The 15,000-nt window shown below is 37.8% G+C and overlaps 1 protein-coding gene across 6 annotated transcripts in view; it reads right to left on the reverse strand.

The window, feature by feature from the left end:
- LOC135223509 (protein dispatched homolog 1-like) overlaps nucleotides 1–15,000 on the reverse strand; it is a 119,970-nt gene that overhangs the window by 33,391 nt on the left and 71,579 nt on the right. The window contains exon 1 of one of the 6 annotated variants that reach the window (XM_064261958.1): nucleotides 7,825–7,909. The exons of the other annotated variants lie outside the window; for them this stretch is intronic. The gene's annotated coding sequence lies outside the window, so the exon portion shown is untranslated. Of the gene's footprint in view, nucleotides 1–7,824; nucleotides 7,910–15,000 lie in introns of those variants that run through there. 6 annotated transcript variants of the gene reach the window in all.

Consider the following 15,000-nt stretch of genomic DNA (forward strand, 5'->3'; position numbering starts at 1 on the left):
TATATATATATATATTATATCTATATCTATATATATATATAATAATAGATATATATATGTATATATTATTATATATCTATATCTATATCTATATATATATATATAATTCTATAATATATATATATATATATATATATATATATATATATATGTGTGTGTGTGTGTGTGTGTGTGTGTATATATATATATATATATAGCCCCATTAAAACACTGGTTTAATTGGCTTTTATACTTGAGACGTATCCTGTTTTAACAGAAGAATTTATTTACACATATAATATATAGTATATATAATCATATACAGATCCATATCCATGACAAACTCATGCGTAAAAAAAAAAAGGAAAACACAGACACAAACGTTTATAGTAAAAATACATCAGCCGAGCGAACGTGTGCTGATGAAATGGCCGGATCGGTCAAAGGCTGATTGGCATTAAAGGGGAGATGTGGCGGACGGCGGACAGAGAGAGACCCCTTACGTATTATATACCGTCCGTACGTAGTCCTCGGGGAGCCTCCGTCCGTCTCGCCAAATTACTCTCCCTTCAGTGAGTCTGGGCCAGTCGATGCCACACTTGTGTTACTTAGCCAGATTAAAGGTTTTTCAACATATATGTTGTGTGTGTGTTGTGTGTGTGTGTGTGTGTGTGTGTGTGTGTGTGAGAGAGAGAGAGAGAGAGAGAGAGAGAGAGAGGATCAGGTCAGTATGGAGAGAGCATTAGGTATTGCTGGGAGGAGCGTCACTGAAGCTTCATATAGTATACGGTATTTTCGTTCATGTGTTCGAACACACGCAGAATATATATATATATATATATATATATATATATATATATATATATATATATATATATATATATATATATATACACATACACAACCAATACACAAAAGCAATCTTCTAACATGAGTCACAAGACTGACCACTCCTCCATCTTGATTGCGAGACAAACTCACTCTCGACTACCAGCCGGGTATACTACTACTACAACTACTACTACTACTACTACTAAGTGCAAAACTGACCACCTTGGTCGACGCAGAGGCGCAATGGTTCTGACAAGCTGCTGACAAATCAGCGAAAAATGAAATGGCTGACGCTGTGAACAAATAAACCACGAATCTAGCATTTATATGGGTAAAGGCAATAATTCATTTTATAGGCTACTGCTTTGATGGTTCGTCGTGCAGTTGGGATTCCGGAAGTTCGAACGAAGACGTAATGCATTACTTCCCTCATACAATTCGACTTGTATTTCAATAATCCACTTACATTTTCATTTATTTATTTTGTTAAATTTATTTGCTTGTCTCATAAGTGACCTCCTCTTTCTGTGTCTCCCATTATTACCTCCCGTTACTGCTTTCGAATGAAATCTGGAATCTGGAATCTGGAATTTCAAGTCAGTGGCCCTTTCGGCTTGTTCCGTGTGAATAGGGTTCGTCTTCTAAATAATAATAATAATAATAATAATAATAATAATAATAATAATAATAATAATGAGAGGGAAAAAATTGATAAGTATCAAGATCTGAAAATAGAAATCAGAAGGATATGGGATATGCCAGTGGAAATCGTACCCATAATCATAGGAGCATTAGGCACGATCCCAAGATCCCTGAAAAGGAATCTGGAAAAACTAGAGGCTGAAGTAGCTCCAGGACTCATGTAGAAGAGTGTGATCCTAGAAACGGCGCACATAGTAAGAAAAGTGATGGACTCCTAAGGAGGCAGGATGCAACCCGGAACCCCACACTTTAAATACCACCCAATCGAATTGGAGGACTGTGATTAAAAAAAAAAAAAAAAAAAAAAAAAACAAACTAATAATAATAATAATAATAATAATAATAATAATAATAATAATAATAATAATAATAATAATAATAATAATAACAATAATAATAATAATATGTTTTATTAAAAATAATGGCAGAATTCACAGAATTGATTCTATAGAAAATTCTTTCAATTCTCCTTATGATTTGTCTTTCTGTCACGCTGGTATTATAAAGCAGGTGTCCAATATTCATCGTACTGTAGGTCGTGCTGTAGGTCGTACGCTGGTATTATAAAGCAGCTGTCCAATATTCATCGTACTGTAGGTCGTGCTGTAGGACGACCTACAGCACGATGAATATTGGACATCTGCTTTGTAATACCAGCGTGCCAGAAAGATAAATCATAGGGAGAATTCAATGAGTTTTGGATAAAATCAATTCTGTGAATTCTGCCATTATTTTTAATAAAACATGTTTGAAAGGTCTGTTTCCAGCATACCCAATAATAACTCGTTGTTGCTTATACCGGCGAGCAACGCACCAAAGGACATGGTAAATTTCGGTTGAGTCATTTGATTTATTATTGCTTATACAATTCTTGCTTATACAATTCTCTCTCTCTCTCTCCTCATCTCTCTCTCTCTCTCTCTCTCTCTCTCTCTCTCTCTCTCTCTCTCTCCAACGCGACGTTTCCTCCTGATCCGCAGGACATTATTCGAGTGGCGAGTCCTTCTTCTTAAATCGTGGTGTTGCGAAACAGCACGATTTAAGAAGAAGGACTCGGCAATCGAATTCAGTCCCTTAGCAGTCATCGCTTGATAATGTCCTGCGGATCAGGAGGAAACGTCGCGTTGGAGAGAGAGAGAGAGAGAGAGAGAGAGAGAGAGAGAGAGAGAGAGAGAGAGAGAGAGTACATAGGTACATAGTAGGTTTTCTGCACAGAATGTCATGACATTTATAGAATTCTGGCCAAAGGTCATTCAGCGTTGATAGGGAATTATTATTATTATTATAATACTATATAAAGCCTTAGATTATCCAGACCTCTGAGAGAACAGACAGCAAGAAGGTATGAAAGGCGTAACAGGAGGAAAACCTCGCAGCAGCTGGACTATGAAGCAATTGGTGGGAGATGGTGGAAAGTGAGATGGGAGAAAGAGAATATGAAAGGAGGTACAGTTAATGGAACGAAAGGGGTTGCAGCCAGGGGCCGAGGGGACGCTGCAAAGAACCTTAGCCTACACTGCACCGTGCGACGGTTTTCTGCACAGAGGGATCATCCTTGATTCAGAAGGAAAGGCAGGAATGTAGCACCTAGTAGTTATTTTAGTTAAGTTATGTCTCAGCCTTCCTCTTTCAGAGCAGACGCCTTATTTGTAGAGTACATCAGGATTTGTAGAGTACATCAGGATTTGTAGAGTACATCGCAATTTGTAGAATACATCAGGATTTGTAGAGTACATCAGGATTTGTAGAGTACATCAGGATTTGTAGAGTACATCAGGATTTGTAGAGTATATCAGGATTTGTAGAGTACATCAGGATTTGTAGAGTATATCAGGATTTGTAGAGTACATCAGGATTTGTAGAGTATATCAGGATTTGTAGAGTATATCAGGATTTGTAGAGTACATCAGGATTTGTAGAGTATATCAGGATTTGTAGAGTACATCAGGATTTGTAGAGTATATCAGGATTTGTAGAGTATATCAGGATTTGTAAAGTACATCGCAATTTGTAGAATACATCAGGATTTGTAGAGTATATCAGGAAAAAAACAAAAACAAAAAACCTGAAAATAAGGTAAATAACTCACTCAGTTGATGGGGCCGCCGCTATCTCTGCGTAGGCGTCAGTTCTTTTCTTCTCTAAATGTCTATTAGAGGCTGGAATAGGAATGGGACTCTTCCTCTCCACTTCTCCCGAAAGGGAAATATTCCTACTCGATGCAGAGGGGAGGGAAAAGGGGAAGGGGAGGGAGGGGGAGGGGTGAGTGGGGCAGGAGAGGTGGGGGAAGGGTTTGAGGGAAGGGGGAGGGGAGGAGGCGCGCTATTCTCGTTCATTCTCCTCCATCGAGACAGCCATTTCCAGCCGATTCTCCAAAACGGAATCTCTAATCACGACTGTCTCGTCAATTTCCATGGAAAATAAACGGTTATGAATGTGTGTGCGTATACAGAGAGAGAGAGAGAGAGAGAGAGAGAGAGAGAGAGAGAGAGAGGGAATTTACCAGCTATCTGGAAGTGGTTGGATATACAAAAACAAAACATTGGTTGGGCAAATGATGCTTCCATGGGAGACCTTTGTCAATGCTTTAATAATAATAATAATAAATAATAATAATAATAATAAGATACAGTTTTAGAATTTCTGTTCATAATTATCATTTTGCCCCCCCCAAAAAAGTAATACTAAAAAAATATCACTCTCATCATTTCACTGTATATACAAACAAGAGCATCTGATATAAGTATTCATTTAGCGGTGTTTGCACGACCAGACGTTTAATCTTTTTTCTGTACAATTTCAGTCCCTTTGGTGGCATCTTGGAACTTTCGTTCCTCCATCGCGGCCCAAATGTGTCTCGGATGAAATATTCTATTTTTCGATGTTGCCAAAGTTAATATGAGTGTGGAGTTATCATTATTATTAAGAAAGATAAATGTTAAATTTACTGTACAATGTCCCACTCATTTACGGTACAATGGCCTTGCAGAAACTCTCTCTCTCCAAAAATCTATTTTCGGCATCGACTGACCTTTGAAGTCGTGACGCCGGCTGGATACACCAATTAATCCATCGATTTCTCTCTCTCTCTCTCTCTCTCTCTCTCGTTAACTGTCTTATTTTCGGTGCCGATGACCTTTGAAGCTGTGACGCCAGTTGAATATACCAATTAACTCATCAATCACTCAGTCTCTCTCTCTCTCTCTCTCTCTCTCTCTCTCTCTCTCTCTCTCTCTCTCTCTCCTGACACAGTACTAGGGATCATCGAACGATTAATTTGATCTTTTAATTTGATGTTGCCAGCGCTTTGCCTTTTCATCTTTTTTTCTTTCGGGGTTGGGGGGGCGGGGGGGGGGGGTGTTGGGGGATGAAGGGTGGAAGAGGGCGGGAGGGGGGGAGGGCACTGATCTTCACACTTAGTTAAGAGGTCAAGGTCACTTTATGCCTTAATATGGCGCCGCTGGTGAGGTCATCATCATTCGGGTGACAGAGAGCGCTTTGATAACACGAACTTCATAATGTACCATGACACAACAAAACCAATAATAATAATAATAATAAATAGTGAGAACTGAAGGGATCCTGATAATAATAATAATAATAATAATAATAATAATAATAGTGAGAACTGAAGGGATCCTGATAATAATAATAATAATAATAATAATAATAATAATAATATAATAATAATAATAGTGAGAACTGAAGGGGATCCTGATAATAATAATAATAATAATAATAATAATAATAATAATAATAATAATAATAATAATGCCGGAAATATGAAAAAAGCCATAAACACATGGGCAGTGCCAGTAATCAGATACAGCGCAGGTTAGTGGAATGGACGAAGGCAGAACTTCGCAACATAGACCAGAAAACTAGGAAACATATGACAATACACAAAGCACTACACCCAAGAGCAAATACGGACAGACTATACATAACACGAAAGGAAGGAGGAGAGAGACTACTAAGTATAGAGGACTGCGTCAACATTGAGAACAGAGCACTGGGGCAATATCTGAAAACCAGTGAAGACGAGTGGCTCAAGAGCGCATGGGAAGAAGGAGGACTGATAAAAGTAGACGAAGAGACAGGAGAATGACAAACAGAACAGAGGAATGGCACAACAAACCAATGCACGGACAATACATGAGACAGACTAAAGAACTGGCCAGCGATGACACATGGCAATGGTTACAGAGGGGAGAGCTCAAGAAGGAAACTGAAGGAATGATAACAGCGGCACAAGATCAGGCCCTAAGAACCAGATATGTTCAAAGAACGATAGATGGAAATAACATCTCTCCCATATGTAGGAAGTGCAATACGAAAAATGAGACCATAAACCACATAGCAAGCGAATGTCCGGCACTTGCACAGAACCAGTACAAAAAGAGGCATGATTCAGTACCAAAAGCCCTCCACTGGAGCCTGTGCAAGAAACATCAGCTACCTTGCAGTAATAAGCGGTACGCGCACCAACCTGAAGGAGTGATAGAAAACGATCAGGCAAAGATCCTCTGGGACTATGGTATCAGAACAGATAGGGTGATACGTGCAAACAGACCAGACGTGACGTTGATTGACAAAATCAAGAAGAAAGTATCACTCATTGATGTCGCAATACCATGGGACACCAGAGTTGAAGAGAAAGAAAGGAAAAAATGGATAAGTATCAAGACCTGAAAATAGAAATAAGAAGGATATGGGATATGCCAGTGGAAATCGTACCCATAATCATAGGAGCACTAGGCACGATCCCAAGATCCCTGAAAAGGAATCTAGAAAAACTAGAGGCTGAAGTAGCTTCAGGACTCATGCAGAAGAGTGTGATCCTAGAAACGGCGCACATAGTAAGAAAAGTGATGGACTCCTAAGGAGGCAGGATGCAACCCGGAACCCCACACTATAAATACCACCCAGTCGAATTGGAGGACTATGATAGAGCAAAATAATAATAATAATAATAATGATATTTTATTAAAAGTGATCCCTGCCTCAGCTGCAATAATTTTATAAAGGTTCTTCTCTATTTTTCTAATTATTGTTTTCTCATTGTTGCTTAATCTGGTGAGCAACGCACCGAAGCCGGCAGACATATCTCAATTATGTAATATTCAAAGCCGATTGGATTTTTATTGGTAAAATAATCCAATCGGCTTTGACTATTACATAATTGAGATATGTCAACCTTCGGTGCGTTGCTCACCAGATTAAGCAACAATGAGAAAACAATCAATAGAAAAATAGAGAAGAACCTTTATCAAATTATTGCAGCTGAGGCAGCAATTACTTTTAATAAAACATGTTTAAAAGAGGGTTACTTCCAGCATACAACAATAACAATAATAATAATAATAATAATACTAAGTAATAATATAATAATAATAATAATAATCCTACCAAAATTACAATAATAATGGTGATAAATATAATCTGGGCGACTGGAAAAAAGGAGAGAGAGAGAGAGAGAGAGAGAGAGAGAGAGAGAGAGAGAGAGAGAGAGAGAGAGAGAGACTTGGCGTCGAATATCTGATTGGTTTTCCCCCAAAACTGACGACCTTCCAATAAAATAAGACGAGCCCTCCATTAATCTTAATTTGCTCGGGCAAACAAATGATCGAGAGAGAGAGAGAGAGAGAGGTTAGTGTCTGTAAATCTCTATTATAGACGTAGGCAATTAAAATAAATTTTCAGCAAATAAGCTGCAATATCGAAAAACGATCAAATAAATAAGAATTAAACTAAAATGATTGAATAAATAAGTAATTTTAAAAAACGATTCATTAAGTAAAAAAAAAAAAAAATGCATATTTTCAAAGCCAACTTGGTGTGAATCATAATTTATGGCATCAGGTACTTTTAAGAAACGTGCTCAAGCACAAATATTTAATATAATATATGCATCAAAGTTAAGGATGTTACTATAGTGTTTTAATTCCAGAGAACTTGATTATAAGATTCGGTGTATTTTTACATTAAAGGATGAAAATCCATATTCTCCACTCGTTCCTAAAACTTTTTTTTTTTTAAACAACCCCAATAATCCAGCCATTCTCAATGCTCAACCCCATCATTCAAACCTCAACCAATCTTTGGTGCGAACCCCCTTTTCCAATCTAACCCCAACTTCACCCTTTCACCGTCAATCCTCAACCGATAATCGTAGACGGGGTTACTCAACTCTACCTTCAACCTCACCCTCCTTCAGGAAGAGGTCTGTGTCCTGCCTTCTCTCTCTCTCTCTCTCTCTCTCTCTCTCTCCTCTCTCTCCCGGTCTCTTCTTCTCCTGCCGAGGATACTTACGTCCTTCAATGGGTTCCCGATAACCTGGAGGAGTGTGATCGGCATATCCAAGGGTACTCCTTCCGCTAATGGCCTTTGAAAACAAACCCCTTCCTCCTCCAACCCCCTGAGAGAGAGAGAGAGAGAGAGAGAGAGAGAGAGAGAGAGAGAGAGAGAACTTCGTACTTCCTTGTTCCGGAGTGGTCTGGTGTTGCCAAGGGCGCCAAGATGAGGAGATAAAATGGGGGGGGGGGGGGGGGGTGTGCGTGGCCTGGGGAGGAGGATGGAGGAGGGAGGAGATACTCCTAGAAGAAAAGGGGAGGGGGGGGGGAGGTTTGAAGGAGTCTTCTTCCATCCAAAACCGTTTTCCATTCCGAGAAAACCCAACTAAAACACCAAAGAGAAAAAAAAGACAAGCAAGATTTCGAAAATTGAAAAAAATGATAGCATTCTCGGAATGAAGTGATACTAAAATCTCTCTCTCTCTCTCTCTCTCTCTCTCTCTCTCTCTCTCTCTCTCTCTCTCTCTCTCTCTCGCTGTGAATCCTCTCTGAACTTTTCTAAACAATGTTTAGAAGCTCATAATTCCACAGGCCACCATCATCACGTCACGTATTTCGTGGAACCAACTTCCACAGGCGGCAGACTTTCGTCGAATGTTTGGCAAATGTTGGGAGATGTTTTCCCAGGAAGAAAAATTAATATATCGTCGACTTAACCAACATTGAAATGACTGAAAAAAGACTGAAAAATAATACATCGTCGACTTAACCAACATGGAAATGACAATATAATATAACTGGAAATGAATGAATATCACTGAAAAATTATACATCGACGACTTAACCAACTGAAAAAATTATACATCGTCGACTTAACCAACATTAAAGTGACTGAAAATGACCCAAAAAATTATACATTGTCGACTTAACCAACATGGAAATGACTGAAAAATTATACATCGTCGACTTAAACAACGTTGAAATGACTGAAAAAGACTGACAAATAATACATCCTCAACTTACACAAAGTTGAAATGACTGAAAATGACTTAAAAAATAATACACCGTCGACTTAACATTGAAATGACTGAAAATGACTGAGAAATTATACATCGTCGACTTAACATTGAAATGACTGAAAATAACTGAAAAATTATTCATCGTCGACTTAACATTGAAATGACTGAAAATGACTGAGAAATTATACATCGTCGACTTAACATTGAAATGACTGAAAATGACTGAGAAATTATACATCGTCGACTTAACATTGAAATGACTGAAACATAAACTGAAAAAATTTATTCCATCGTGACTTAACATTGAAATGACTGTTGAAATGACTGGAGAAAAGATACATCGTCGACTGAACATTGAAATGGACTTGAAAATGAAGCTGAAAAATTAACTTCATCTCGATTAACATGAAAAATGACGAAATGACTGCGAAATATACATCGTCGATCTACTTAACATTGAATGGACTGACTGAAATAGTAACTGAAGGAAATTATTAATCGTCGACTTAACATTGAAATGACTGAAAATACTGAAAAATTATTCATCGTCGACTTAACATTGAAATGACTGAAAATGACTGAAAAATTAAACATCGTCGACTTAACATTGAAATGACTGAAAATGACTGAAATATATAACAAATACTTAATCGTCATCGTCGACTTAACATTGAAAGACCTGAAAAGACTGAAAATATTCTAACATTTCGTCGAAAAAATTATTGAAATGACTGAAAAAATAACTGAAAAATATTATCGCTCGACTTAACATTGAATGACTGAAAATGACTGATGAAATACATATTACATCGTGCGAGCTTAACATTGAAATGACTGAAAATGACTAAAAATAAAACATCGCCAACTTATCATTGAAATGACTGAAAATGACTGAAAAATAATACATCGTCGACGTAACCAACATTGAAATGATTGAAAAATAATACATTGTCGACTTAACGTTGAAATGGCTGAAAATGACTGAAAAATTATAACATCATTGACTTATCATTGAAATGACTGAAAATGACTAAAAATAAAAAAATCGTCGACTTAACATTGAAATAACTGAAAATGACTGAAAAATAAAACATCGTCGACTTAACATTGAAATGACTGAAAATGACAAGTCAAATTCACAAACACTGAAATGGCCGAGAAGTGTGAAATAATATAATATTGCTATTTTATAATTTACGTAGACAAAATACGTCTATATACTTATGACTCATACGCGTTGGTGAATCTGACAAATCAAAAGCAAAAATGGACAAAATTGAAACGCAAATAATTCGTGAGGATATTTCCGAACGACAGCACCAAATATCGAGTAAAAAACGAAACGGGAGGGACACATCGCTCACACACCTAATTCTTCGACATATACATTAAAATCAGATATAAAAAAAATTCTACATATTTCTAATATTTTTAAAAATCGTGTCGTTATATTTACATGATCCCCTCTAAACATATGATATAATAGAATCTCGTATATTTACTCCGTGTGGAAATATTTCACAATCAGGAGAGGTCAAACCACCCACACACACACAGAGAGAGAGAGAGAGAGAGAGAGAGAGACTATCTCTTTCTCTCTCTCTCTCTCTTTCTAAGTCTGGAGCCAACACGGCGCCGACGGGAACCGGGAATTGTTTCTTTCTGTCATTTTGATAATTCCCTTTATTCCATTCCCGTCCTTGCAAGATTCCTTGTCTGGTCTCGCGTCGTAAATTTACTTCCGTGTGTCTCCGTTTGTTTTATCGACCGTTACGGCTTCGTTGGGGGTCGAGGAATAATAATAATAATAATAATAATAATAATAATAATAATAATAATAATAATAATAATAATAATAATAATAATAATAGGTTTTTGTTGTCTCCGGCGTGTTTCCTCTACGGTGTCACGGTCAGCCATGAGATTACAAAAGGCGGGGTGTTTACAACTGGTGGGTTGGTTAGTGGGTTGAGCTTTTGGTGGGTTGGTTAGCTGGCGGAATGTTTAGTGGGTTGGTTAGCAGGCTGTATTTTTGGTGGGTTGGTTAGCAGACTGTATTGTTGGTGGGTTGGTTAGCGGGCGGAATGTTTGGTGGGTTGGTTAGTAGGCTGATTTTTTGGTGGGTTGGTTAGCAGGCTGTATTGTTGGTGGGTTGGTTAGCGGGCGGAATGTTTGGTGGGTTGGTTAGTAGCCTGATTTTTTTGTGGGTTGCTTAGCAGGCGGAATGTTTGGTTGGTTAGCAGGCTGATTTTTTGTCACAGAATCGAAGGAGTTTCCGAAAGATTCGTCATAGACAGAAAGACTCACTTCAATAAACCTATCAGTTACTAATGAATAACGAAGCCCACAAGAAGACTAATAGTAGTACACCACCACTATCCTCAGAGGTCATTAGCATATCCAACTGCTTCTCTGGAGATGTGCCAAGACGAAAGTGGGTGGTTTTTTTTCCCCCCATAGATTCTAGATCAATGGTTCCCACTTTTTTGTGTTGGCTATGCCCCACCTAATCATTTTTTCGGCATTCTGGTGCCTCTTGTGGTGATATATCATTTTTCTTATTTCAAAGATTGAACTATTCACGTGGAGGAAGCCTAAAAGGCCATGAACTTGGTCTGACCGTTCTCAATTGTCCCCCATAAAAATCGTATCAACTTCCTTGGTGGGCCGTACACTATTCTAGAGTATAGCTTACCTCACGAGGTCTTCTAGAGAACAGTCCACTGAGGTATGCTACAGAAAAGGTTAATGAAGTCCTCTTAGCCATTTATTGAGGCAAGCTAGACGGCAGATCTCCAGAGTTATCTGCTGGGGATATTCTGAAGAGAAGTCTACTGGATATTTCTAGAGACAGTCCCCATGGGTAATCTACACAGTACTGCAGTGAGCTAATCTAGAGTAATTCATTGAGGCATTCTCTACAGTGCTCTACCATGATCTCCTAGAGGACAGTCAACTGGAATATTCTAGAGCATTGGTTCCCAAATTTTTTCTGGTCGTTATTGTCCACTTTTCATACACCGCCAAGCATAATAACACATGACCACAGTGACTGCCAACCGTCCTACACTTATTAGGTTCATATAAAAACCACATGTATTTGTTATATTTCTTAAGGACACTGTACTGATCTTAGGATCTTAGAATCAATGTCTTGCTGTATGTCAAGAATGCACAATCAGAAAAAAGATAAATTACATAAAGTTATTTATTACTTCTCATACGTCTGGCAACAAGGCGTTGCGCAAACCTGTACTGAACCAGTCAGTTGCCTCTATTGGCTGCCTACACTCTAAACTCCTTTGGTTTCATACAAACATATCCTCAGATTACGATCCCCAGTTGGGAACCACTGCTCAGGAGAGCAGACCAATCTCTACAATATCCCAGATACCTGTTCTCTAAGAGACCTTGGTAGAGCACTATCGTACCACGATAAATTACTTCATTTTTACTTATGATCACAAGATTTATTTTTTAGCTTTAAATCATATAATCAATAAGCAAATCTGCTTGCTTTGTCTATACTCTGTTTTTTTCCATCTGTCCATCCGCCTGTGGTGTTTTCGCATGGTAAAACTGCGTCCCGGGCTTTAAAAAAGTTACGCTATGTGTCCGTTTTAGGTAAATAAAAGGATATCTGGGTGTACATTTGCAACTGAAAAGTGTTTTAATAATTTACTGAATGCGAATCACACCGTTAATATTCGAAATAGAATATTATTCAAAGCCCGGGACGCAGTGTTACCATGCGCAAACACCACAGGCGGATGGACAGATGGAAAAAAACGGAGTATAGTCATAATTAGCAAGACAAAAGTTTATTTAGAATATCTTTCTGATTTAGAATCATGATCATGCAGAGATCATTTTTAATATAATCATTAACAAGAGAAATCTATTGTTTCGAGTTATAAGCTTAATTACTTCAAGAAGGGTTTTGTTTTAGTTCACAATACTTTAGATTCATCCGGCAACAGTCTCCTTTGCAGAAAAAAAAAAAAAAAAAAAAAAAAAAAAAAAAACCGAATGTGTTGAATTATCTCCGAAATCTCATCCTCTCCTGTTTGAGTTGAGAGACTCCTCAAACATTTCCTTGATGCGAAGACTTTTCATTTCAAATCTCTGGATTTTTCTCTCACATCTTCAGGACAAAATTAAAGTTTCTAATAAGGCCAAGGGTTTATAATTAGCTCTCTCTCTCTCTCTCTCTCTCTCTCTCTCTCTCTCTCTCTCTCTCTCTCTCTCTCTCTCTCTCTCTCTCTCTCTCTCTCTCTCTCTTTCTGTGGTTGTTTGTCTCGCATACCAAGAGATTTAACTTATTTTTTCTCTCTTTCTCTTTCTCTTCTGTGCATGTTTAATCTCTCTCTCTCTCTCTCTCTCTCTCTCTCTCTCGTGGCACAATTATGCAGTTGGCTGCTCAAAACAGAGGAATGGGCGTTCCAGCCCTAGGATAGCCCCGAGAGAGAGAGAGAGAGAGAGAGAGAGAGAGAGAGAGAGAGAGAGAGAGACCTTACCTTAGACCTTACATACCTTACATTTTGTTCGGGTTGCCCCAGGTCCCTCAGTGTGAGGCACCTCTAATGTCTACCAGAGAGTTGCTAGTACATCTTCCGGTATATTTTGCATCTTCCAATCTTGGATGGTCTGGGATGCAGTTTAGATATTTGTCGAGTTTATTCTTAAACACATCTACGTTCACCCCTGATATATTCCTCAGATGAGCTGGCAACGCATTGAATAGACGCTGCATTATCGATGCTGGTGCGTAGTGGATTAATGTCCTGTGTGCTTTCCTTATTTTTCCTGGTATAGTTTTGGGCACTATTAATCTACCTCTGCTTGCTCTCTGATATTTTTTAGTTCCATGATGTTTTCTGCTATTCCTTCTATCTGTTTCCATGCCTAAATTATCATGTAGCGTTCTCGTTCCCCTTCCGTTCTAGAACTATTAATTTCTTTTAAGGATTGTAAGTCTTTCCCAGTAGTCAAGGTCCCTTAACTTCTTCTATTCTAGCTGTAAAGGACCTTTGTACACTCTCTATTTGTGCAATATCCTTTTGATAGTGTGGGTACCATATTATATTGCAATATTCAAGTGGACTACGAACATATGTTTTATAAAGCATAATCATGTGTTCAGCTTTTCTTGTTTTGAAGTGCCGTAACAACATTCCCATTTTTGCTTTACATTTTGCAATAGAATTGCTATTTGATCATTGTATAAACATGTTCCTATTCATCATCACACCAAGGTCTTTAACTGCTTCCTTATTTGTGATTGTCTCATTATTAGGTCCCCTATATGCATATAGCTTTCCTTCTCTGTCTCCATAATTTATTGATTCAAATTTATCAGAGTTAAATACCATCCTATTTACCTCTGCCCAATCATATACTTTGTTAATGTCTCTTTGTAGAGCGTTCCTATCTTCATCACAAGTAATTTCTCTACTTATTCTTGTGTCATCAGCGAAACTACTCACTACCGAAACCTTAACATTACTGTCTCTGTCTGCAATCATAATAACAAACAGTATTGCAGCTAACACTGTACCTTGTGGCACACCGGATATTAACTTGGCTTCATCCGATTTCTTCAATCGTTTGGCAACATAACTATCTGTTTTCTGTTGTTGTGTAAAAATTCTTTTGACCATCTTCCTACTTTAATTATCCCACGAATATTGTGTTTTCTAATTTTCTTCGCTAATATATTTATGTCTACCTTGTCAAAAGCTTTTGCAAAGTCTAGATAAACCACATCTGTTTCATTTCCGCTTTTCATATTTTTGAATATGTTCTCACGGTGGACTAACAGTTGGGTTTGTGTACTTTTTTCGGGTACGAAACCATGTTGTCCTATATTAAACAAATTATTTTTTATTAAATGTTTCATAATATTTTTCATTACCCTTTCATACACTTTCATAATATGTGATGTTAGACTCACAGGCCTATAATTACTTGCCTCTAGTCTTGATCCACTTTTGAAAGTAGAGAGAGAGAGAGAGAGAGAGAGAGAGAGAGAGAGAGAGAGAGAGAGAGAGTGAGTCAGTCTCATAATTGCTTTTAACGATATCCAAATTATGAAACTCGAATATTCTGCAACTAAAAGGATTTTTGATTTTCATAAACTTAATCTCACAACAGACAGTTCTAGCTTTCTGTAAAAG

Source organism: Macrobrachium nipponense, chromosome 10 (genome assembly GCF_015104395.2).
Source record: "Macrobrachium nipponense isolate FS-2020 chromosome 10, ASM1510439v2, whole genome shotgun sequence".
Lineage (NCBI taxonomy): Eukaryota > Metazoa > Arthropoda > Malacostraca > Decapoda > Palaemonidae > Macrobrachium > Macrobrachium nipponense.